Source organism: Diceros bicornis, chromosome 37, assembly GCF_020826845.1.
Source record: "Diceros bicornis minor isolate mBicDic1 chromosome 37, mDicBic1.mat.cur, whole genome shotgun sequence".
In the NCBI taxonomy this organism is placed as follows: Eukaryota; Metazoa; Chordata; class Mammalia; order Perissodactyla; family Rhinocerotidae; genus Diceros; species Diceros bicornis.
In genome coordinates this window covers 9,049,887-9,074,657 of record NC_080776.1, presented here as the reverse complement: position 1 = coordinate 9,074,657, position 24,771 = coordinate 9,049,887, and the positions used below count along the sequence as shown (strand labels likewise).

At 44.2% G+C, this 24,771-nt stretch overlaps 1 protein-coding gene and 1 pseudogene across 3 annotated transcripts in view; one reads left to right on the top strand and one right to left on the bottom strand.

The window, feature by feature from the left end:
- The window catches only part of TTLL4 (tubulin tyrosine ligase like 4), a 37,910-nt gene extending 18,493 nt beyond the window's left edge, over window positions 1-19,417 (bottom strand). Inside the window, exons 1-2 of one of the 3 annotated variants that reach the window (XM_058533014.1) lie at window positions 19,223-19,417; window positions 474-646 (exon numbers count right to left, since the gene is read on the bottom strand). The gene's annotated coding sequence lies outside the window, so the exon portion shown is untranslated. The remainder of the gene's footprint in view (window positions 1-473; window positions 647-19,222) is intronic. The other 2 variants (XM_058533012.1, XM_058533013.1) reach the window with 2 other exon arrangements.
- Window positions 19,284-24,332, top strand: LOC131399248 (large ribosomal subunit protein eL37-like; annotated as a pseudogene).
- The last annotated feature ends 439 nt before the right edge of the window (window positions 24,333-24,771 follow it).

Sequence of the window (24,771 nt, the reverse complement as noted above, 5' to 3'; positions counted from 1 at the left end):
CTACTGCTCCCTTACCAAATCTCATCTGCCCCTGGTGTGGGTCTGCTTTCCACGGGTAAGTGTGACAAGTTCAGATACGAACAGAGAATTCCCCTGCTGGCCTCTGGAGTTCATTCTGGAGCTGGGACAGTAATTTCATCTTTTCAAGAGTCTTGCCAACTATACACAAATTCCACCCCACGTGTTGGTGGGAAAAAGAAGAAACAAAATGGAACCAGACACCAACATTATTTTTAAAGTGACTTTATTTCCAGGAGCCACAGTGGGACAGATGAGTTCAGCGAGCAGAACATAGAGGCAAGAAAGGGAAGAGCAGAGAAGCTTTCTTTACTCCAAATCCCAGGCTTCAGTGGGCTGATCACAGAGAGGGAGAGCCTGTCTCGCGTCTCCTCATTCAATGCTTCCTCTAATGCAAGACCTCCAAGCCAGCCTGGGTCTGGGTCCCCAACAGTCTATTCAGCACAGTCACTTACTTTCTAAATCAAATTCACAAAATGTTCTCCAGTTTTCACAACTGCAGGGAAAGGTGTGTCTGTGTTCATGACAGCATCCAGGGGGGAAAAAACAAGACCCTTCTAGAAGAAGTATTCATCTGGGATAATTCTGAATGGAATCCGGGCATCCTCATCAACTGTTTTCAGAGTAGCTAGAAGGAAGGAAGTAGCAGAGAATTTTTTTGCTCAAGTTATACTTAAAACACAAACTTCAATGGGGAGAGGACCTTGTATTTGGTAAGAGAATAATGGCCGACGAAGATCCATGAGTCCTGTCTACAGCTACAGGAACTGCTGGTGTCATCTACCAACAAAAAGCCTGCAGGAGCTGCATGACATCACCATCTTTTCCTGCAAAGGCTGACCTACGTGGATTCTTCCTCAAAGAGAATACAAAAGACCACAACTCATCGCTGCCAATATTCAAAAGGTTTTGATGCCAGTAACCTCAAACTAAGGTGACAGAAAATGAACCTCCACTGAGTCCAAACGACGGAAATTCTGTGCAGGGGACAATAATACTCTGTGCACTTATGGCAGAGAGGCATACACAAGGGAAGAGTTAAATCCTGCCCATGACTTTACGAGACCACATACACGTGTGCCCTCGATTATCCCTAAGCTTCAGGTACAAGACAAAAGCCAGGTGGAAACACTCTTCCACTGTTGATGCTGAGCCCTTCATGGGTGAAGCGTCCAAGAGCATGCCACTGCCTTCTCATCAGCACTGTGGCCAAGCCCACTTTCCCTCGTGGCCATGGGTGCCCACTGCACACCACCTCAAGGCTGGTGAAGAGAACCCTTCCTTCTGCACACATTGTTCAATGTCTGCTCTCTCCTTAGCACCATACGAACCCTCAGTGCCAGGAACACGGAATGCCAGTGGCCTGGCATCTAGCTGGCTTGACTTCTAATCCAAATGAGGAAGAGGGAGGTAAAAGATACGCTCCCGCCCTCTTCAGAAGCTGTGGGTGGCCTGGTCCCATGCAGACTGTGAAGCGGGCCAACCGGGCAAGCACCAGAGGAGAGTGGATTCTCTTCTCTCTGACTAACAGGATACATCTCTGCAATGGCCATTTCCTACTTCTTGTTTTCTTCCATGGTCTCCAGGATGTGTAGGAAGGAAGTCTGGAAAAGGGCCACCTGTCCTCCTAGAGAAGCGTATCTGGAGGGGCCAAGCAGGTGGAAAGACGTTTCTGTAACTCTCTTTCTGGGAAATAGCTCCACAGCTAGTAAGAGACATCCAGGGTTGGCTACCATGGTTGTGTCAGGAAGTGCCAAGCAAAGACAAGGCTGTCACGTCAGGTACTCTAGAGAGAGTAGCTCCAAGAACATGAAGTCAACAGTATCACTCAGAACAGCATCACATACAGACGCTCAAGCCTGCTCTCATTGTTTCTGGTTCAGAGTAGTGTCTGGTTTAGAAAAGGAAATGATAGTTGCTAAGGCAACTCTCTTCTTTCTCCTGACAGAGATTCCTGATGAAATCAAACCTCCACGGATGGGGAAGCAGAGACCTAGCAAGAACATTCAGGCAGCCTGGATTCTAGCCCCCGACAGCTGCCACAGGTCACCTTTTCCTGTATGCTGCCCTCAATAGCAGTGCCACTCAAGTGCCAGGGAATGACCCCATTGCCCTGTATGAATGAGGAGTGACAAACTTTAAAAAGCTTTAGAAGTTCCAAAATATAAGAAGCAGAGGAAGTGAGAAAATAGTTTCAAAATCTAACACACTGAACACAGTGGTTTCTGCCATAAAGTCAAAGTCTAGATGGGCAAATAACGTCTGGCACCCAGATCCCACAGACAGCATACACTCTAAAGGCAACTTTTCTGTGATGTCATCAAACCTGTCCCCTGCAGGGTACTCTGGGGTCCTGATGCTATGCTGGGAGACCCTTCTCCCAGCCTCCCTCAAATTTCTAAGTGCACTGTGATGATACACACTTGGTGTGTCTGTGTGTGCCTTTAGAATCCAAGAGACAGGCTGCCCATCTCCCGGGAAATATTTTAGGATGAGACATCAAAGGAAAAAGAACAAGTAGAAAAGGTATTAATCAATATAGAAGGCCTTGCACAGGCCACTAATGGAAGCTTTGTTTCAAAAACACTCAACTTAAGCAAATCTAAACTTACAGTAACGGTGATAATGTAAATTAAAATGATTCACAAGTTCCGTTATTTTCATTCAATTTATATACATTTTTTAGCCACGTATATCCACTCCTTAAAGGTAAGCAAAGGCATTCATACTTACTCTCTCTAAGTCCAAAGGATCCACCATCAGTCGATCCTCCAATCAATAGCTTGCGAGGAATTTTAGGAGCCAATAAACAAAAATTCAATAATATTTTGAATAATCTAACATGTTTTACAGAGCTACAAATCTTATACCTTTCTTGCTCCTACACATTAACCCTGGACAATAGGAGGGCTTAAGGGGCCAAGAGGGGGCACAAACACTAAGATATAGCCTGCAGAGTTCAAGTTTAGAAGCAAACAAGTCTCTTTCTGGCTAAGTTCCTCAATCAAGGTCCAAACAGGAAAATGCCCAGCTGAAGAGAAAGGTTAACTGAGGGCAAAGCAGCCGAGGAGAGAGTGCTGGGAAAGAAAAGTCCCTCTGAAACAGCTCTCAGGATGTTGGAATACGTTTACCTAAAAACAAAGGTCTGGAAGAATATACACTAAACTACTATGGTGGTTATCTTGGGGAGAGGGGTGGGATGAAGGATTGGGCAGGGAGGGGAGGGGGACACTTTTCCGGTTTACTTCATGGGCATCTGTATTTAGATCAAGATTTTTTTGATCTTTCAAGAGCAAACGACCACATATTACTCGTGCGAAGTTTCCCGAGTCTCCAAGGCACTACTGCTCCTCACAGCCATGCTGCGCCAGCAGCTACCACCCCGTGCTGACTCAGGCCAAGCAAAGCTCTGATGAACAGTGAATCACACTGAATGCTGAAACCACACAGTTGGAATGTTTGGGAAAAGATGAGAGAGGAAGTAGCATAACCCTCACTGGGCGGTGGGGAGATCCAATCAGAATATTCACATAAAGCACAGTTCGTGACCCACACTAGCATTCAAGGGATGGCAATTATCACGACATTATTACTGGCACCAAACGATCCAAGCTTCTCCCCTCAGCCTTGTTCTCAAGCTGCAATGGGGGGGAAAACGCAGGGAGCAAGCAACAGTTATTCAGCTAGCACAAGTTATGCTCTTTTATAAAAAGACATAATTGTCTTGTCATTTGAGGACTTTTGTGAAATTTATTATATTTACCAGTAACAAGATTCTTCAGCTGCAGGTGTGATTTGGCACTAAAAAGCATCTGAAAAGTGATTGAGACACAGCAGAAGATCCTTGCTTCTGGGTCTTATTGCTTTTACAACTAGACGGTTTGGATTTCTGAAAACATTGGATGAAGAGAGTTAAAAAGTGATTGTTACTCACCCCGTGCCCAGACCCTGGTTTCTAAATACCATTTGTCAACAAAAGGAACCAAGGAACCAGAGCTCCTTGAAAAACAGCTGGGGCAGGGGAAGCATCAGATGAGCCTGAAATATCTCCTGCTGCCAAAAAGTAGGGAAACGTTCAAAATTTGATAGGGGCATGTCATAATATCACAAGAACAGCTAACATCACACTTAACAGTGAAACACTAGATGCTCTCCCTCTAAGATTGGGAACAGGGAAGGATGTCTACTCTCCCCGTTTCTATTTAACACTATACTGGAAATTCTAACCAGCGCAATAAGGTAAGAAAAAGAAATTAAAGGCATAGACTGCAAAGGAAGAAATAAAACTATATTTATTTGAAGGAGACATGATCCTGTACATATCTGAATAAATATTTCACTAAAGAAGATATACACATGACTAATAAACACATGAAAAGATGATCAATATCATTAGCCATTAGGGAAATGAAAATTAAAACCACAATGAGATATTACTACATACCCACTAGAATGGCTATAATCAAACAGATTGATAATACTAAGTGTTGGCCAAAATATGGAGAAATTGGAGGGCCGGCCCCCCGTAGCGGTTAAGTGCGCGTGCTCTGCTGCAGCAGTCCAGGGTTCAGAAGCTGGGTGTGCACCGACATACCACTTGTCCAGCCATGCTGTGGTGGCGTCCCATATAGAGGAAGATGAGCACAGATGTTAACCCAGCGCCAGTCTTCCTCAGCAAAAAGAGAAGGATTGGCAACAGATGTTAGCTCAGGGCCAATCTTCCTCACACACACACACAAAAATATTTGGAGCAATTGGAACTTTTATACATTGCTGGTGGGAATGTAAAATGGTACTGCCACTTTGAAAAACAGTTTGGCAGTGTCTTAAAGTTTAATATATAATGACGCAGCAATTCCACTCCTAAGTATCTACTCAAGAGAAATAAAAGCATATGTCCACACAAAGACTTAGACACAAATGTTCACAGCAGCATTTTTCATAATAAGCAAAAACTAAAAACAACCCAATTGTCTATCAACTGGTAAAGGAATAAACAAAATATGATATACCCACATAATGGAATGCTACCGAGCAATAAAAAGCAGTGAAATATGATACACGTAACAACCCTAGATTAACCTCAAAAATATTATGCTAGGAAAAGCCAGACACAAAAGACTATATATTGCATAATTCCATTTTTATAAAATTTCTAGATAGAACGTAGACTAGTGGTTGCCTGGGACCTAGGGTAGGAACAAGGAAAGACTGCAGACGGGATGAGGGAACTTTCTGGGGTGACGAACGTGTCCTAAAACCAGACTGTGATGAGGGTTGTACAAATTTACTAAAAGCCATCAAACTGGATGAAGCAATTGTATAGTATGTAAATTATACCTCAATAAAGCTGTTAAAAGTGGAGGGGACAAAAAAGACAGAGGAGCCAGCTGCAGGGGCTCCCTCTGACCAAATCCAGGACAGTTGGAGCAGCAAAATAAAGGAGTTACCAGATCAAATGAAACAAGAATCCACGAACCCATAATGATATAAATAAATAAAAGAAAGAACGAACAAATGGGGGAGGAGGAACAATTCTTTCCTATGGCAGAATTCCAATTAAGAATTAATACTAATAAGAAGAGAAAATCACCAATGGCAACCAGCAAGGTAATAAGTGATTCACGCAAAACTGAGCAGTGGATCCTAAAATTGGTGGGTGAAAGATTATTGGGAAATAGATAACTACATTGTCTCAAAATCTCTCTCCACAAGATATTCATTAATTACAAAGGGAAAAACCATCACTTTACAGTGGAGAAACCCAGTAGCCACCCCCTTAATCAAGTGACCCAAGTTACCATCACCAGTAACAGCACGAGTTGACATCTGGTGCCTCATGATACAATGCACTGAAGGGCATGGTCTCACTTCTGTGATTTCCTGCCAAAAACACATCACCTGAGTGCATGAGGAAGTATCAGCCAAAGCCAAACTGAAAGCCACTCGACAGAATAATTGTTCTGCGCTCCGCAAATGCGTCCAGCTCATTCAAGACAAAGGCTGAGGGACTAGTCAGACTAAAGGAGACTAGAGACATGACGACTGATGCAACCTGTGATCCCGAAACAGATCGAGGACAGGACGGGACAACTAACAACACCTGAACAACGTAGGTCAGCTGACAGCATTATAGGACATGGTATTATATCGATGTTAATGTCTTCATTCTGATCATTATGCTTGGCAATGTAAGAGAATACCCTTGTTTTAGGAAACACTTAGGAAGGTTTTAGGAGACATTTGGATGTAAAAGGGCATCATGTCTGCAACTTACTCTCAAACATTTCAAAAAACAGTTCACAGCTCACAGATGAATGAATAATAAAGCAAGTGTGGTAAAATATTAACATTTGATAAATCTGGGTAAAGAGTCAAGAGGAATTCTTTGTGCTATTTTTGCAATTTTTTTGCAAGTCTGAAATCATTTCAAAATAAAAAAGTTTTTTTAAAAAAGTCATCACGACTTAAAGGGAAGCTTGGTTTTCCTCTGATCAGGAGGCAGGCAGCAAATACTCAACATCAACTTTTCTTAGAAATTAGACTGGCGGGAACGGATGCTACAGGGAGTGATTCAAGCCACTGAAATCAGACCCACTCCTGCTCCACTACCTGAAGCAGGCTTGCCTGAGGGACCCACGTGTCATCCCTCGGTGCAAGAACTGAGGTCACATGCCGTATGAAGGGCCCCACCTGAACACTAGTCTTCTCAACGTAGCCACTGGTGGCCACCTTAATATGAACTAGCCGCCGAGCACACTCGCTCTAACCTGCCAGTGAACTTGGAAACTCTGGCTGAAGAGGAGTTCAAGGAAGAAGGCAAACCCCGGAGACTGGCAGATGAAGCTTAACAGAAGCACCTCCTCTGGGGCCATCAACACACAATGTGGGGCAGGGTCTCCAATTTTTATCAGGGAAATGCTGTTTAAACCTGATTCCACGTGAAAACCTCACTGCCCAACAAAACACAGATCCTTGTTTTGCAGTTGCCGTCAGCAGCAAGCTGAGAAACAGGGACCTAAAGAAACCTAGAGGCTGAGGAAGGACATTAGGGCTAGAGTCAAGGGGACAAGGGGACAATGTGGGAAGCTCAAAGTTTTCTACGATGACTGTTATTCAAGGAGGGAACATGTTATCTTTTAATCTCCTTGAAATTAGATGGGAATGTCCGATTTTAGTAAAGTCATGCTAGGAGAAGTGGGAAGAAGACTAATGAGACAAGAATGGATCAATCACATTCCTTACTTAATTAACCTTTTAGAGTCAATTAATCTCATAGAGTCAGGGGCAGGAAATAAGCTGTCCCCAATTGCACAAAGACGACTTCAATATAAAAATATCCAGGAAGAAGGGGCTAAGTTCCTAGGAGGGTGTTCATGCAACACAGAAATCCCAATATGCCCTGTGGTATTAATTTCACCCTGACCTCAGCAGATCTTCATTTCTGCTCACTCACTCCATCAACAAGTCTTTGCAGCTTCAAATATATGTCCTTGAATCCACTCTTCTCCATTTCCACCGTTATTACCTTAGTCCAAGCTACCATCGTCTCTCATCTGCTGGGTTCCCTGCTTCTTCTCTTACCCCTTCTTATAATCTGGTCTCCAGACAGCAGCCATGGTGCTCTTTTTAAAATGTAGCTAGGGGCCAGCCCGGTGGCGCAAGCGGTTAAGTGCGTGCGCTCCGCTGCGGCGGCCCGGGGTTCGCCGGTTCGGATCTTGGGCTCACACCGACACACCGCTTGGCAAGCCATGCTGTGGCAGCGTCCCATATAAAGTGGAGGAAGATGGGCACGGATGTTAGCCCAGGGCCCGTCTTCCTCAGCAGAAAAAGAGGAGGATTGGCAGATGTTAGCTCAGGGCTGGTCTCCTCACAAAAAAAATAAATAAATAAAATGTAGCTAAAAGCCATCTGATGGCTCCAAGGCCTACATGATCCAACTCCTATGTCTCTGACCTTATCCAAAGCCATTCTGCCCCCTCACCAGGCATGTTCCCACCTGTGTTCCCAGGGTCTCTGTTGTGCCCTCTGAAATACTCACATCTCTGAAGGGCCAGCTCAGTTCCCTCACTCGGTTTTCAGCTAATATCACCACCTCAAAGAAGCCTACCCTGTCTACATTAATAGTGCCCCACTCCTAGTCATTCCCCATCACGTTATCTTGTTTTAGTCTCTGTTTCACTCCTCCATTATCTAAAATTATTATACATTAATATTCCCTTATAAATGCCTAAAGAAACAATGAAAGGATAAGCAAGAACTGATTTTTTTAAAAAAGGTTACCAATGGGGTGTGAGACTTATCTGTGTATACCTTTTACTACCATTTTAATTTCTGAGCTATACATATAAATCACCCAGTCAAAAATCATATTAATTACAGTTTAAAATGAAAACTTCAATCATTTATGCATTCCTTTGCTATTTGTCTATCTTCTTGTTCAGAATGAAAGCTCTTTGAGAACTGGGACTCTGTTCACACAGTGTATGCCCAGCTCTGGAAACGTAATCAGGGCTCATTAAATATTTGCTGAAGAAACAAACGTACCTACAACAGGTATGACCAGTGTAGGGGAGGAAGACTATCCTCCACCCATTCTGGGTCCTTCTGGCTGGAGTATGAATTAAACCGACATGAGACAGAATAACAAGAGAAAATCAAACAAAGCTTTATAACATGTATACACGGGAGAGACCCAGGAAAAACTGGGTAACTCGCGAAAATGGCGGAGGTTTTCATCTTAAACAGCATCTTCAGGTAAAGACAAAGGAGGATGTTGTGGGTAGGGGGTGTCAGCTATGGGAGATTACCAGAAAAGCACAGTAAACAAGAATAAGGTTATTATGCAGATTTAAGTCCTTGCTTCCTTCTTCCTGGTACAGAGAGGGAGATGCCTTTACAGATGGAGATGTCCCTTACAAATGTAAATATCTCTTACAAAGGGTAACTTCTACTTTTCAGAGCTGCTCCCAGGTCTGCAGTTTTTAAAAGTAACCAACCCAAAATATTCCCCATGCCAAAGAGACACATTTTGGGTGGCCAATTCTGATCCCCACACCAGCAAAGCCACGAGTTGGACCTCTTCAGATTAAACAGGCGCTCCTCTCCTGCCCCATTGCCTTGTTGGTGCTTCTTCACTCAGCGCAGAAACTCTGCCACAGCCACACCCAACTCCTTCAATACTGTAGTGCCTTTTCCTCCTCCTGAGGCCCCTGCTAAAATCTTCCACGGCTCCTCTCTTGTCCTCTCTCCCATATCAAACCAATCTGCTCTCAACTATTATCTGCAGGAGAACAGTGACTTTTCAGACCTGACCTCGCTCAAGCTTCATGTCCGCATCACCAACTGTCTGCTCCATCTTTTCCAGAGGCTTCTCCAATGACTTCAACCTAGCTTGTCAAACTAGCTCTGCACTCTTGACCTTCCAATTTCTTTCAGTGGAACCTTCTTTCTCTCAGTCACCAAAGAGGGAAACTTAAGTCACTTCTGACTTCTTCCTTTCCCTTATTCTCCAAAGCCAAACCCGTCACAACACTTAAGAGATTCTTTCTCCACAGCATACTTCCTCCTCCTATTCCCACCACCACCCCAGATCTGGACTACTGCAACAGCATCTGGACGGAAGTTTGTGTCTCCGGGGTCTGCCCTTCCTAATTCCATCCTGCAGGCAACCTCTAGATTAACTCTGCTCAAATATTACTTGATGAGGTTACTCCCTTTTCAAAAATTTTCCAAGTCCCCACTAAATATCACAGCAGCCCACCAACCACCTGCATCAGAATAACCTGGGGTGCAGATTCTCCAGCCCCACCTTCAGAGAGGATTCAGTGGGTCTAGGGTAGGGCCAGGAATCTGCTTTTTTCTTGTGAGGAAGATTAGCCCTGAGCTAACCTCTGTTGCCAATCCTCCTCTTTTTGCTGAGGAAGACTGGCCCTGGGCTAACATCCGTGCCCATCTTCCTCTACTTTATATGTGGGACTCCTGTCACAGCATGGCTTGATAAGCGGTGCGTAGGTCCGCGCCCAGGATCCGAACCTGCAAACTCCGGGCCGCCGAAGTGGAACACACGAACTTAACCACTACGCCACCGGGCCAGCCCCAAGAATCTGCATTTTCAACAAGCATTCCAGATGCTTCTCATGTGAATAAACAAAATCCAGATGTCTTAGCTTGAATTTGTGGGACATCAAAATTGGCCACCCTGAAATATATCTCTTTACCTTGATTATTTTCTCTGAGGGACATTTGACCTCCCCCAAACTGCCTAAAGGAATTTAACTCTGGGTGTAGACAGACTGGCAGGGTCCTCGTTAAGCCCATTCTTAACAAAGTTCTGTTTACCAAATATTTATATTTGTAAAGGTATCTCCCTCTGTGCAGTGGGAAGAGGGGGAGATGACTTTATCTGTGAAAACTCTTATCAGGACGGAAGAAGACTTAAATCTACATACTCTCTTTTCTTTTTTTTTTTGTAAGGGAGATCAGCCCTAAGCTAACATCCATGCTAATCCTCCTCTTTTTTTTGCTGAGGAAGACCGGCTCTGAGCTAACATCTATTGTCAATCCTCCTCCTTTTTTGTTTTCCCCAAAGCCCCAGTACATAGTTGTATGTCATAGTTGCACATCCTTCTAGTTGCTGTATGTGGGACACAGCCTCAGCATGGCCGGAGAAGCACTGCGCCGGTGCACGCCCGGGATCCAAACCCGGGTCGCCAGCAGCGGAGCGCGCGCACTTAATCACTAAGCCACGGGTCCAGCCCTACATACTTTTTTTTTTTTTTTTGTGAGGAAGATCAGCTCTGAGCTAACATCCATGCCAATCCTCCTCTTTTTGCTGAGGAAGACCGGCTCTGAGCTAACATCTATTGTCAATCCTCCTACTTTTTTTTTTTCCCCCCAAAGCCCCAGTAGATAGCTGTATGTCATAGTTGCACATCCTTCTAGTTGCTGTATGTGGGACGCGGCCTCAGCGTGGCCGGACAAGCGGTGCATCAGTGCACGCCTGGGATCCGAACCCGGGCCACCAGTAGCGGAGCACGCGCACTTAACTGCTAAGCCACGGGGCCGGCCCCCTACATACTCTTGATTACTATAATTCCTGACTCTCCGGCCACATTCTCTATAGGTGGCCCTGCAAAGCATTGTCTGACAACCGTTTACATTTCCTTCTTCATGTAAATTGTCTTCTTCTCCTCTGAAACCCCAAAACACCACCCACCCCCAACATCCTCCTTTGTCTTTAGCTGAAGATAGTATTTAAGATGAGAATCTCTGCCATTGTGTTAAGAAACTCAGTTTCCCTGGTTTCTCCCATGTATACACGTTATTAAACTTGGTGTTATTTTCTCCTGCTAACCTGTCTTTTTAATTATTTGGCCAGCCATAAGAACCTTGAGGGAAAGGGCGGAGGAGGATTCTCCCTCTTCCCTGACAGGTTGAAAGACCTCATAGTCTGGCTTCAGTCTTTTTCTACGGCTTATTTCCATTTCCTTCCACCTTGAACACTGCTACACGAACTGTGCTGTCTTACACTAAACTGGAGTAAACCTTTCAAACCTGACTGCAGGCCTTTACTCCACTAAGCCTCTTCCTTCTGAATTCTTTCATATTTTATCTACCTTTTCCAGGCCTGCTCAAGTCCAGCCCTACCCATGAATATCTGCTGGGTATTTATTCCTCTAATTTGATACTTTGCAAAGCCTATCATTTACCACTGTGCTCTTTTCACACGGATATGCCTCACAAGCTCCATGATGGTTTCTATAGGGGATCCCTGTGTTATCTCTAACAGACAAATGCAGAGCTGAAACCAGCAAACAGCCATTGATGATTCAGCAGCTAGTAACTATGGGGGACCGGAATTTGCCAACTCAAAATATGTCTCTGCCTGAATGACATTTTGACCCCCACCCCTACTAACTGACCAAAGGAGTTTGGAATGGGAGGCCTGCCCCTAGAAAAGGCCATTACCATAGACATCTCCGGGTACCTGGGTGGGTCGTGCTAAGCCCATTCTTAGTTCTAGTTACCCTTTATGAGAGACATTTACATTTGTAAAGAAAGATGTAAAGACATCTCCATTTGTAAAGGCATTTTCTTCCCTGTACCAGGAAGGGGGGGGGGGGGTGGCCTTACCTAGAAACTTATCAGAATGGAAGGCGAGGACTTAAATCTGCTTGATAAACTTACCCATTGTTAACTGTGCTGTTTGGGCAATATGCTACCTGACTGCCACTAGGTTCCTATAGATGACATCTCCCTGGAGCCTGTGTCACCATGGTAATGGGTGTTTGAGCTATTTTTTTCAGGACCTGAACCCCTTGTCCACTTTGGGCCGCATTGAGACCACCAACCCATCAACTGGGCCCTTTTGACAGCAAGAGGTTGGAACTCCACCCTCAGGGCATGCTAATACCACCACTCTGTGAAGACGTGTCCTTCGAAGAGGCATGAAGTCTGACTATGCTTGCGCAGATCATCAATTCCCTCATCTCTCCTCACCTCCAATCATTTCAGACCACCTTGCCCCCTTCCCCATAAATAGCCCTGAGTCCCTATTTTCGGGGAGGCGGATTTGAGACTTGTTCTCCCGTTTTCCTCACTTGGCTGCCTTGTGATTAAACCCTCTCTCCCTGCAATCTCGTTGTCCTGGTGATTGGCTTTCTGGGCGGCGGGCAAAAACGGACCTGGTGTGGTAACAGAGCTATTCTGGTAGAAGGGGGAAGATCACTGCCCTGTTTGGCCTCCTCCTAAGCAATACTGCCCAAGTCTCCTCCTCCAACAACTTCAGGGGCACTAAGCCTTCCTGGAACAAAGTTTAAAAAACAATTGATGAATAAGTTCAATGTCAGTTACAGCTCCATAAAGCCATTAAAAATGAAACCCCAAAAAAAACTGACTAAAGGGATAAGAAAGGAAGGGTAAGAACTGCAGAGCATTCTAAAGAGAAACTAAACGGCCTGAAACATCCCTTCCTTCTTGCACGGCTGGCTCACCCACTCCCTAATCCTCTACCCTCTCAACAAGTACAGGACTGTTGCAACAGCATCCTGACTGATGTCCCTGGCTCCGGCCTCTCCCCTTCTAAAGTATCCAGCCTCGGGAATCTCAACAGCCTGCTTTGTCATCTTCACACAGTGTCCACAAACTGCCTATCTCGTTTCACCTTCCACTTTTCGTGGGGGTAATTTTGCCTCCAGTTTCCTCCTTAAGCGAGAGTGAACGATAAGCAGCCTATTCTAGAAAATCTATAGCTGATGTCTCACACCATCAAGTCTCCAGGGGCCAGGCCCAGACCAACTTTTTACAAGGTATCTCTTTCCACAGAAAGCAACTCTTCATTACCCGCTGATTAAATCACTGTCCTATATTACAGTGTGTGACTATCGGGATCTGCCGTTTCCTCTTCCTCCTCTAAGTGTTCCCTTGGTCACCAGGGGAACTCAGCACGTCAGAAATGGTTCGAGTCTACAATTCACAAGGTCTCTGATGAGATTATTTTAATTGCTCAATTGTTATGTTAGAAGATAGAACTGAGTTACCTGGAACCAAATAGAATGGGGAGGAATGTAGGAATCAGGCCCATTTTCTCTTATGAGATCAATCTCAAGCTACATCTCCCTAAAGAAAGTTGGAGGAGCAATGAACTTGAGCCCTACTGAGAAAGGAAGGTCAATGCCCCAGCCCTAGAGAGGAGGGAGGGGCAGCAGCACAGTTACAATAGGCAGCTGTTCTAGAACACAGTTCCATAATGCAAAAGGAGTTGGCTAACCTGCGGGGAAATACAGCTTACAGTGGCTAGAGCTGAGGGAGGCAAATCCACAAATTCCGGAAAAGTGAAAACCGCTGAAGGTTTAACATAACTAAGTGACTAGCTCTCCTAAAGCCTTGACCTTTATCAGCTTCAGAAAGGAACATCTTTCTTCCTCCTCCTCAGCTAAGCTCTGGAGCAGTGACCCTCAAACAATGGTCCACAGGCCCTGAAGGAACCCTGAGAGCCTTCCAGGGGTTCTGCTGGGTGAAACTATCTTCATAACAAAACTAAGACGTGATTTGCCTTTTTTATTGTGCTGATCTTTCCACTGATGGTGCAAAAGCAATTGTAGGTCCCACTGCTGGTGCCTGAGCAGGAATGGAGACACTGGCACTAAGACAGATCCTTCGCCGCCACACAGTTCTTCACCGCACAGTGAAAGAACAGATGCCAGCCTGACTTAAGGATGTCCTTGATGACGCAGTAAAAATTGCATTAAATCTCAATCCTTGAGTACACCTGTTTAATATTCTATGTGACAAAATGATAAGTACATATAAAACATTTATGTGGCGTAGAGAAGATGGGGGTTGTCTCTAAGTACAGCACTTGTGTGATTGTTTGAATTGCAAGACTTTTCTGTGGAACACCATGCGTACTTGAAAGAATGAAGGAAAACACAAGCGATGGTCATTCAGACTTTGGTATCTGGCAGACATTTTCTAGAAAATGAAACAAAGTACACCTGTCACTTCAAGGAAAACAACTTGACAGTCTTTGTTGCCCACGATAAAATTGGAGCTTCCAAGAGAAAATAAGAATTTTGACAAAACTGTATCTGCCACCATGGCTTGACCATACTTACACTTCCCAATGCCTAACCGTTTTGCGAGTCTGGGGATAATGTGGATAAGATTTTTTGGATACTGTATAATAAAATGTAGCAACATTTGGAAGATCTGCATAACTCAGTGAACCAATGTTTTCCAAACACCTATCACACAATGTTACGGAATCACCCACGGGTAAAAAGACCTGGTTCAAGGTATGAGATAGGCCAACGGCTCTTAATGTAACAAACTATGAAAAGTTCACTGATATTTCAGATCCACATTGCTACTAACCTTCACAAAACCACCCCTTGATAAGTTTGCGTAGTACCAAAGAAGAATAGCCACAATTATCTGAAAAGGCAATAAAATAGTCCTCCCTTGGGGCCGGCCCCGTGGCATAGCAGTTAAGTGCGCGCGTTCTGCTGCTGGCGGCCTGGGTTCGGATCCCGGGCGCACACCGACGCACAGCTTGTCAGGCCATGCTGTGGCGGTGTCCCATGTAAAGTGGAGGAAGATCTGCACGGATGTTAGCCCAGGGCCAGTCTTCCTGAGCAAAAAGAGGACTGGCAGGGCTGATCTTCCTCACACACACAAAAAAATACTCCTCCCTTTTCCAACCAAATATCTGTGTGAGGCTGGATTTTCTTCATAATTCAACCAAAACAACACATCACAATCAGTCGAATGTAGTAGATAAGAAAAGCCAGCTGTCTTCTATTAAGCCAGACGTTAAAGAGATTTGCAAAAACAAGGTCACTCTTCTCATTGGTCTTTTTGAAACAACAGCATTTTTCATTTAACAAATGCTACTTATGGGCCAGTCCGGTGGCGTAGCGGTTAAGTTTGCGCACTTGGCTTTGGCAGCCCAGGGTTCGCGGGTTCGGATCTCGGCCGCAGACATACACACCACTTGCCATGCCACGCTGTGGCAGCATCCCATATACAAAAGAGAGGAAGACTGGCACAGATGTTAGCTCAGGGCCAATCTTCCTCAAAAAAAAAAAAAGCTACTTATGTTAACTTGTAATGGGTTTATCATTATTTCTAAATGAATTAATAGGGCCGGCCCCGTGGCTTGGCGGTTGAGTGCGCGCGCTCCGCTGCTGGTGGCCCGGGTTCAGATCCCGGGTGCGCACCAACGTACCGCTGGTCCGGCCATGCTGAGGCCGCGTCCCACATACAGCAACTGGAAGGATGTGCAGCTGTGACATATAACTATCTACTGGGGCTTTGGGGGAAAAAATAAATAAATAAACACTCTTAAAAAAAAATGAATTAATAAATATTTCCATTACTAATATGGTAAATATCAAGACAGATAGACAGACATCCCAAATGAAAAAATATATTGAAGTGGCTGGCCCAGTGGCATAGTGGTTAAGTTCGCCCGCTCCACTTCCGTGGCCTGGGGTTTGTGGGTTCGGATCCCAGGTGCAAACCTACACACTGCTCACGAAACCATGCTGTGGCGGTGTTCCACATACAAAACAGAGGAAGACTGGCAGAGATGTTAGCTTAGGGCCAATCTTCCTCATCAAAAATATACATATATATATTGAAGACCCCAAAGAGCTTTTGAAGGGCATAAAGGAGTCCTACGACCAAAATGTCTAAGAACCTCTGGTCTAGAACAGCACTGCCTGTCCAGGATATCCACAAGGTTCCTAAGGAAAAGGTCCTTTGTATTTCAGGGCCTAAGAGAAATCAGCACTCTCACAAATTAGTATTTGTTCCAAAATGCCAGCTCTGGCTTTCCAGTTCTGCCAGAAGAGAGGGTGAGAAGTTTGGAGCATTAAAGAAAATTTTTCTCTGCATTTCACTGATAGACCACAGCACCTGATCCCATGCTAAAAACCAAGGAGCCTACGATCAGACAATTCCAAGGTCATAGAAGAAATCTAGCGGGGAAGCTGAACTGAACCCTTTATGCTAAGATCAGACCCTGAATTTAAAGCTTCATCTACGTAGTTTTTCAGCAAATGATAACTCTTCATTTACAGATTCATTTTTGTATATGGTTATAAATCCTCTGCCCGCCTCGTTCCACCCCTTCTCCTCTCCCCACTCTTTCAGCACTGGTAATCCTCTGAGCTCGGCCTTCTCACTTTGCCTGGCACACAGTACGCACTCAATAAATGGCAGCTAAAATTCTCACCACAAACTCTCCCAGAGCAGCCGCTTCCACCCCATGACCTCCGCCACCTCCTACCTTCTCAACTTTCTATCATCACCCAGACCTCTGCCATGAGCTCCAGGCCTACAAAACGACCTTCTGGGCCCTTCTACCTGGATGCGCTGCAGGGACTTCAAGTCAGCATGTCCCAAGTGTAACTCCTTCATCTTTCTCCTCAAAGCTGCCCCTCCTCCTAATAGCTCCTTCTCATCACCACACACCTGGGACTAAAGTCAGAAACCGAGGATTATTCCAGACTGCCCCTTGTCCCTCTTACCCTGCATCTACTTTGCCACCAGGTTTTGTCCAGTCTACCATCTTTAACATCTCTCTAAACCCTCTCCATTCCCACTGCAACCACCATAAAGCAATCATCAGCTCTAGCGTGGTCTCTAGTTTTCTCACTGGTTCCCCTGCCTCCAGCCTGAAACCCTTTCTATTCAACCCACATCCCAACACTACAGTCATCTCAGACAGAAACCTGATGTTATTTTCCTGCTAATTATCTTTCCATGGTTTTCCTGCAATATACTCTTCAAATGGTTTTACTGCATCCTCAAAGAAATTTTTTAAATCATGTATTCCTTGGGCATCTTAAAGCTGAATTCTAAAATTTTCATCCCAAGTTTAAGCAAGTTTATTTTTTTGTTAAGAGGAGGGAGAAAATATTAAATATTTTATAAAATGAAGTTAAGGACTAACTGCAATTGGAATAAACATTTCATGATTTGATCTGATAAAATAAGTCTTAACTATCTTACTGAATAACACACACCCAAAGGAAATCTCTTCTAAAAGTTTTTGTGCAAGTTTTAGCCAACATAGCTTAAAAAACCCATGGTCCCAAAAAACATTCCAGTCTCATTTAACTGTTGTGCTCTTCTGAATTCAGAATATTCTAACAAGGAACAAGCTTCACCCTAACAGCAATGTGTATTAGACAGGGGAAGACAGGAAGCCTTCTGGGTTTTAGAGGTAACAATCACCAAACGAGGCCTCCCTGAAATCACTATTTCCAAAATATTCCATTTGGCAACCTGAGGTTTTTACACTCAGGATAAAACACTTACAGTAAAATTTGGGAAGCGTTTTTTGTCAGGTCAGTTTTAGAAGAGTTCATTTGTAAGCTGAGGATCTAGAAACTGATTCTTCTAAAGGTACATGTGCAGGTCTTGGTCCCAGGTCACCCCGCTTGAAAACCCTCTTCTGGAGGATATAGTTCTAACTCTTTAGCAAAGCATCCAAAGCCCTTTGTGATCTAACCCCTATTCATTCCCCTCTTCCTATTTGTCACTGGATGGCTCCCTCCAAACCCAGCTCAGGTCTGTCAAACTGTTCTCTTTTCGGGCCTTGCTGTATCTTTTCTAGAGCTGCTTTGTTACCTGGAGCGTCCTCTCACCTCTTTATTCCCAGAAAACACTTGATAATTTTTCAAGGTTCCATTCCGTCCAATCAATAAGCAGCCAGTAACTTTCTAGGCAACAAGAGGATGGTTTTTATGCAAACATTGTCTCAGTATTTATTGCAAGAAATGAAGGATGGGATGAAACACTGTCCCAAAGGGTCCCCCAGCTACTCGTTGATTGGCTACACCAACAGATGCTGAAGCTAAGGAAGATGTGATCTGCAGCATCTGGGAGAGCAGAGATGACTCCATAAAGGATTAAAAATTTTCCAGATCCAGAATGGGAATTTGAAGACCAGGGAATGAGGATAATAGTTTTCCAAGTAAATCGGGCTTAAATATCTTTCTAATCTTCTATCAGAGCACACACCACACAGTATGACAAATGCTTGTTTACTTGATTAAAACCTCCCCTAGATACAAGCTCCAGAGAACACGCCTATCTTGTTCACCACTGTATCCCTCCAGCGCCTTCCAGTGCCCTCGCTCGTTAACCATTTATCGATGTTGATTAAAAATTATTGAATGATTAAATGAAGGAATGGATGGATGAGTAAATGAAGAGTTAAATTCCACAGGATCTCAGATCTTGTTTGAATCTCTATAGTTTAGGAAAGTGTTTATAGATACTGTGATGGGGAAGTAAAAAAGTAGATATCCATGTTAAATTCAGCCATGAAGCCTCAAGCTTGGGCTCACACCCAAGCGAGGCGAGTTTAAAGCGCAGCGCGGCGGGAAAGAGGAGGCACGGAGGCCCAGGGCGCGGGGATGCTGCAGGGTCCGGGCACCAGGGGCGGGCCGGCTAAATTCACGGGGCGTGGCCGAGGAGGAGAAGGAGCCGAGGAGGCGCCAAGTCCTGGCCAGGTAGAAGGCCGCGGCCCCCTGGCCCCCAGGGGACAGCGTGTTGGCGGGCAGGAAGCGGGGCTGCGGCGGGAGCGCCCGGGAGGCTGGGGACACGCGCGAAAGGACCCGGGCGGAGGGAGGGGCGGGACAGTCGGGCCGGCGGAGGGTCGTTCCTCCAGCTCCGCGGCCACACTCACCTAACAGACCCAGCTTCGCCCGGCTCGGCGCCGGCTCCGCGCTGCTTCCTCCCTTGGCCTAATGGGCGAGCGGGCGGCCTCAAGCGCCCCTAGCAACCACGCACCACCACGCGACCCGCGCTCCCAGCCGCCGGCGCCGCTGTCGCCTGCCACGCACTGCGCGCGCCCCCAGCGGACGGACCGAGGGCCTGGAAGGGGCGGGAGGGAGGCAGGCGCGCGCAATCTCGAGGGTTGTGGGGCCTGGGAGGGCAGGCCGTCAGCCGCCTCGCGCACGCGCAGTCGCTTAAGGGTGGGTGGGACTCGGAGAGCGGAATTCTGGGAGATGTAGTCCCAAGGTTAAATCCCTGACAGGCTCTGTTCAGGGACTCCAGGACTTTTTCTACTCTGATTCCACCTAACACCGATGAACTCTTTCTTTGGCCGTGCCTTAATTCGCTCCTCTGAAATCAAAGAGCTCAGCCTTTGTTCAAGAGTTTTCTTACTAATTCTTTCCAGTAAAAGCCTTTGAGTTTGACCTCAGGAAAGAGGAGATCGCCAGGTGCGCAGTGCTTCCCTCCCACCCACCTTCCTCTAACCCCCACCCTCCCAACAGGGTACAACTACAACCACCTGCTTTATGGGCTTCACGTGTGACCTTTGGGAAACATTGACCCAATTCATCATCTCCCCAGGCAAGACAGATCGTGTCCCCTCAGTGTCAGACGTCCCTAGACCTAATGGAGATCTAAAGAGAGCTGGAGGGTGAAAAGATGTTTTCTAAACAGCCGGCTACAGAAATAAAGGGGACAAGAAAAGATGAAACTAACCTAATGAAAATAATCTGGGCCAAAGTAGGGATGCTAAATAAATGTTTTAGGCAAGTCGTTGATGGATGTTAAAACCATTAGAGGATTGACGGGGGAATTCTGCACTGGAAGGATGTCTGCCATCACCTGGATATTTTAATCAATCTTAGATCATGAAACGTGCGACAGCTATAAATTATGTCTCCCGTTAGGATGCTATTTGAACTGCACAGTAATATTTAGAAGTGTATTTATGTCAAAAAATAAAAGGTTTACTCTGAATCTAATCAAGCTTTTGGCTCCAACTTCCAGTCTATAGGAAATAGAGGGAAACAATTAAATAATACCACCAGAAAGCAATCAGACAAACCAAATGTGGGCCAATTTGCAGATGAATGACCTCTTTCTTTAACAATTTTAGAGGATAAAAAAAGAGTGAAGTGTTCTAGATTATAAGAGACTTAAGAGACCAAATCAAATGTAATGAGTGGACCTTGTTTGGATCCTGATTCAAACCAACCAACTGTAAAAAGATATTTTTGAGACAATGGAGAAATCTGAATACAGGCTGGGACATTAAGAACATAGACAATGTTAAGAAACCATTATTAATTTTGTTAATTATTGTAGTAGACTGAATGGGGCCCCCCACCAAAAAAAAAAACATATCCACATCCTAACTCCAGGAACCTGCAAATATTACTTTATATGGCAAACGATGTGATTAAAGATTTTGAGAGGATTAGGAATTTTCCTGGATTATTTGGGTGGGCCATGAATCCAATGACAAGTGTCCTCAGGGAGGCAGAGGGAGACGTGACAGGCACAGAAGACTCAGCAAAGAGGAGGCAGTGTGATCAAGAAGGCAGAGATTAGGGGCCAGCCTGGTGACGCAGCGGTTAAGTGCGCACGCACTCCGCTTCGGCAGCCCGGGGTTCGCAGGTTCGGATCCGGGGTGCGCACTGACGCACCGCTTGTCAAGCCATGCTGTGGTGGCGTCCCACATAAAGTAGAGGAAGATGGGCACGGATGTTAGCCCAGGGCCAATATTCCTCAGCAAAAAAAAAAGAGGAAGATTGGCATTGGATGTTAGCTGATGGTGCTCAGGGCAAGCTGCCCCAGGAAGCACCACTCTGGTATGCGGATTATTTCGAGCTGAAGACAATAAGGACTCAGAGAGCTCAGGAAAAATATTTGAGTTTCCCCTCCCAAACTGCCTAAAGAATTTAAAACCAAAAAATCTGTTTTAGGAAGGGGTTATTATCATGACTGCTATAAAAGATAATTTAGGATAGAGGTTACAATAGAAAAGGCACTAACAAGCCCATCTTATCGGGAGTCCTGTCTCTCTGGCCACATTCTTTGGACGGCCCTGGGAGGAGTTGTCAGACAATCATTTACAAGGGAAGTCTCCATTTGTAAAAGTATCTCCCTCTCTGTATTGAGAAAAAGGAGGGGTGAGCTCATTTCTAGTAACTTATCAATGTGGAAGATGAGGCCTTGGGGCTGTATAATAAACCTTACTCTTGTTTACTGTGCTTTAGTGGTAATCTCCTGTAACTGACTCCCCCACCCCCAAAATCCTCCTTTGTCATTGGCTGAAAATGATATTTAAGACGAGAATTTCTGCTATTGTGTTGAGAAACGCAGTGTCCCTGCTTTCTCCCATGTATACATGTTATTAAACTTGGTATTATTTTCTCCTGCTAACCTGTCTTGTTGATTATTTGGCCAGCCAGAAGAACCTTAAGGGAAAGGGCAGAGGGAGATTCTCCCTCTTCCCCTGACATAGCTCAGGGCTGATCTTCCTCACAAAAAAAAAAAAAAAAATAGAAGGCAGAGATTGGAGTGATATGGATCCCAGCCAAGGAATGCCTGGGATGTTCCTTCCAGAAGGTGGAAGAAGCAAGGAATGATTCTCCTCTACAGCCTTCTGAGGGAATGGGGTCCTTCAGACAGCCTGATTTCAGACTTCTGGCCTCCAGAACTGTGAGAGAATAAACTTCTGTTGTTTTAAGCCACTAAGTTTATGGTAATTTGTTGGGGCAGCCACAGGCTATTTTGACATTTTAGTTATTTAAGAAAGTACCCTCATTTTTTACACACATACAGATGTTTTTTGGAATTAAATGACATGATGCCAGGGATTTAGTTTTGCTTTAAAATACTACAGCAAACACCCCAGTAGCAATGAGCACACCTAGCACCCAGGGCTTAGTTTCTAATACCATTCTCCATTAAAAGGAACCAGGGCTCCTTGGAGAAATGGCTGATTCTAGGACTAGGACAGGAAGTATACAAGATGAGCCAAAGTATCTTGCAGTACCAGAAATAAAGCAAGTGTTCTAAAAAAAAAACTAAACAAAACATAACCCATATTGGTGAGAGTATGTCACAGGAGCTAACCGAAAGAACTCCCAGTGAACAAAGCTGGAACAATCTGAACAACAAAATTAAATAAAGTAGTAGTGGTTTATAACCCAAAGTATAAAACAAATATCCACGGGTCCCTGGTATAAATAAATGGTTGAATGTGTTCATAAATGTGGTAGAGACAACTCTCCTGTGCAGAAGAATTCCAAATAAATTATGTAGATACTCTGCCCTAAAGGAGGGGAGCATAACCCCCAATTCCTTAAGTGTGGGCTGTGCAGAGTGACTTCTTTCCCAAGAGCACAGTATGGAAAGGGGGGTGGGATAAGGCAAAAGGAGTAACAGAAGAAAAACCTGGCAAACACTACTTCATCTTGGTGATCAAGGTCAACATCAACAGTCATGAGTCATGTAGATAGTAATGTACCCTTGATATGTGATGAAAATGGCCCTTTACTTTTGTGATCTTCCTCCCCGAAACCCATAAGTCCAGTCTAATCATGAGAAACATCAGACAAATTCCAACAGAAGGGCATCCTACAAAATACCTGGCCAGTACTTCTCAAAATTGTGAAGGGCGTCGAAAACAAGAAACTTCTGAGAAACTGTTACAGCCAGAGGAGTGTAAGGAGACAACTAAATGTAATGTGTAATGAGATCTTAGAACAGAAAAAGGACATCAGGTAAAAACTAAGGCAATCTGAATAAAATACAGGCTTTAGTTTAATAATATTATCCATATTGGTTCATTAAGTGTAACAAATGTATCATAATAATGTAAGATGTTAATGACAGGGAAACTGTGTAGGCGTGGGGTATAATATATGAACTCTCTGTGCTATCTGCTCAATTTTTCTGTAAATCTAAAACTGTTCTAAAATATATAGTCTATTTAAAAAAAAATACAACAAAACCTACAGCAACAGAGATCTTCCCAGCCCACCTTAACCAAGTGATCAGAGGTAACTTCACCAATAATGGGAAAAAGCACCATCATCAGCCTCCAGAGATGATGTACTAACAAGACATATCATCACTTATATACTATTTCTGCTAAAGATGTATAACCTGAATCAAATCACAAAGAAACATCAGATATACTCAAATTGGCCTGTACTCTTCAAAATGTCAATCAGTGTCATACAAGACAAAGAAAGGATGAGGAATGATTCTAGATTAGAGGCTAAAGAGACATCACAACCAAACACAAAGCATGATTTTGGGTTGGATCCTGGACCAGAAAAAAAAATTGATATAAAAACATTATTGGAACAATTGGCAATATTGGAATATGGGCTGTAGATTAGTTAATAGTATTATATCCATGTTAAATTTCCTGATTTTGTTAATTATACTGTGGTTATATAAGTCAATATCCTTGATCTTAAGAAATTCCCACTTAAGTATTTAAAGGTAAAAGGGCATGATATTTACAACTTACTCTCAAATGGTTCAGAAAAATATGGTAAAACTAATTGTGGCAAAATGTTAACAATTACTGAATCTGGGTGAGGAGTATATGGGAGTTCTTTGTACTATTCTTCTTACAACTTTTCTTTAAATTTTAAATTATTTCAAAATAGAATGCTTTGTTAAACTATAGCAATGACAAAATTTAAAAACGAATAGGTAGCACTTCCCGTCTCTTTGGCCTCGGCTGCAGAAGTGAGATGCAAAGGGAACCTTGTCATTTGGAAAGCGTCTAAGATGCACACATTGTGCCACCACTGTGGCCCTAAGACCTGCCACCTTCAGAAGTCAACCTGTGACAAATGTGGCTACCCTGCCAAGAGGAAGAGAAAGTGTAACTGGAGTGTCAAGGCTCAAGGACGGCATACCATCAGTTCCGGTCGAATGTATACCAGATTCAGACATGGATTCCGTGAAGGAACACCTAAACCCAAGGGGGCAGCTGTTGCAGCATCCAGTTCATCTTAAGGATTTCAATGCTTAGCCACACAATAAATGCTCTGGTTTAAAAAAAAAAAAAAAAAGAATAGGTAGAACCAGTGTGGCAAAATGTTGATAACAGCTAAGTCCATGGTCTCAGGGTATGGGGGTTTATTATGCCATTCTCTCTACTTTTATATGTTTGAACATTTTAAGCTCCCTCTCCCCCCAAAAAGTATACATATATGCTCATACACATGCAAAACCAAACACAGGCACAAATCCTCCAACTTTCCAGACATTCTCTGAATTCCAGACACTACTCAGACCGTTCACTTCAAATCCTCTCAGCACTTTGTACAATGTGCTAGATGTAAAATTTCTTACATATTTCTAATCATTTAGATTGTATGCTCCCAAGGATAGGAACACGTTTTCTTATTATGCTTCCTCATAAAATGATTCATTTTAGGTTTTATGCAATAGCCTAGAAGTTTGGAT